Source organism: Pan paniscus, chromosome 9, assembly GCF_029289425.2.
Source record: "Pan paniscus chromosome 9, NHGRI_mPanPan1-v2.0_pri, whole genome shotgun sequence".
NCBI classification, from domain to species: Eukaryota; Metazoa; Chordata; class Mammalia; order Primates; family Hominidae; genus Pan; species Pan paniscus.
In genome coordinates, this window is record NC_073258.2 from 50,099,525 (window position 1) to 50,101,073 (window position 1,549).

The 1,549-nt window shown below is 43.9% G+C and overlaps 1 pseudogene; it reads right to left on the reverse strand.

The window, feature by feature from the left end:
• Positions 1 to 255: 255 nt before the first annotated feature.
• On the reverse strand, positions 256 to 427 carry LOC112441332 (U2 spliceosomal RNA; annotated as a pseudogene).
• Positions 428 to 1,549: the final 1,122 nt, after the last annotated feature.

The following is a 1,549-nucleotide window of genomic DNA, read 5'->3' on the forward strand; positions in this document are numbered from 1 at the left end:
TTTTAGAGAGAGATAAGATCTCACTATGTTGCCTCGGCTGGTCTTGAATTCCTGAGCCCAAGTGTTCCTCTCACCTCAGCCTCCCAAAGTGCTGGGTTTACAGGTGTGAGCCACCGCACCTGGCTGAAAGGGTGAATTTTATGTTATGCTAATTTTACCACAACAAAAGCATCTTAATCATAACACTTATTGCCCTTTATTGTAATTTTTCGGTTTTCATCTCTGCCTCCTCTACTCAACATGAGTAGGTTCTGTCTCCAGTTCTTGAATTCTGCCCCAATACAATAGTGTGCTCATTAAAACACTGGCAGAAGGAAGATGAACCTGTTGATGGCAAGCAATGGCTACAGGCTGAGTGTTGATTATCTGCTTTATATTATGTATTGGTTTTCTACACTTGATCTTAGCCAAAAGGCTGAGAAGACATATGTATTGGTTTTCTATTGCTGTGTAACTAATGACCACAAATCTAGAGGCTGAACACAACACATAGATTGTCTCACAGCCCTGTGTGTCAGGAGCCTGGGCATGGCCTTGCTGGGTCTTCCACTCAGGGTCTCACAAAGCTTCAATCAAGGCGGCTGCATTCTAACCTCGAGGCTCCACTATGAATTAATTAACTTCCAGGCTCATTCAGGCTGTTGGGAGGATTCATTTTCTTTTTCCCTTTTTCTTTTTTTTTGAGATGGAGTTTCACTCTTGTCGCCCAGGTTAGAGTGCAATGGCACGATCTCGGCTCACTGCAACCTCCGCCTCCCGGGTTCAAGTGATTCTCCTACCTTAGCCTCCTGAATAGCTGAGATTACAGGCACGTGCCACCACGCCTGGCTAATTTTTTGTATTTTTAGTACAGACAGGGTTTCTCCATGTTGGTCAGGCTGGTCTCGAACTCCCGACCTCAGGTGATTTGCCCGCCTCGGCCTCCCAAAGTGCTGGGATTACAGGCGTGAGCCACGGTGCCTGGCCTCATTTTTTTATGGTTGTGTGACTGAGGTCTCTGTTTTCTTGCTGGCTGCAGGTGGGCTGTTCTTAGCTACCAGAGACTGCCCACAGTTCCTTGCCATGGGACCCTCTCCATGGGCCCCCTCTCATAGCATGGCAGCTTACTTCTTTCAAGCCAGCAATGGAGTGACAGTCTCTCTAGCATGTATGCTAGCAGGATGGACCCTTACATATATGATCATAACTTTAAACATCTTTATCACATTCTATTGGTTACAAGCAAGTCAAAGGTCCTACTCACACCCATGCAGGGTGTGAGTGTAGCTAATTGTAGAGAAGGCCACCCTAGAACTCCTCCTCTACAATTAGCTATGATTTATTGAGAATCTGCTGTGTACCAGACACTATACTCAGCACTTTTCATTAATTATTTCATTTCATCCTCAAACAACCTTAAGAGATAAATACTAGATAATACTAAACAACCTTAAGAGTTAAACAACTAGAGTTGTTTTACAGATTTGGAAATTGAAGCTCAGAGAAACTGGTGTTTGACTTGTTCAAAGTTCCACAACCAATAAGTTTAACTTATTCAAACTTCAAAGTT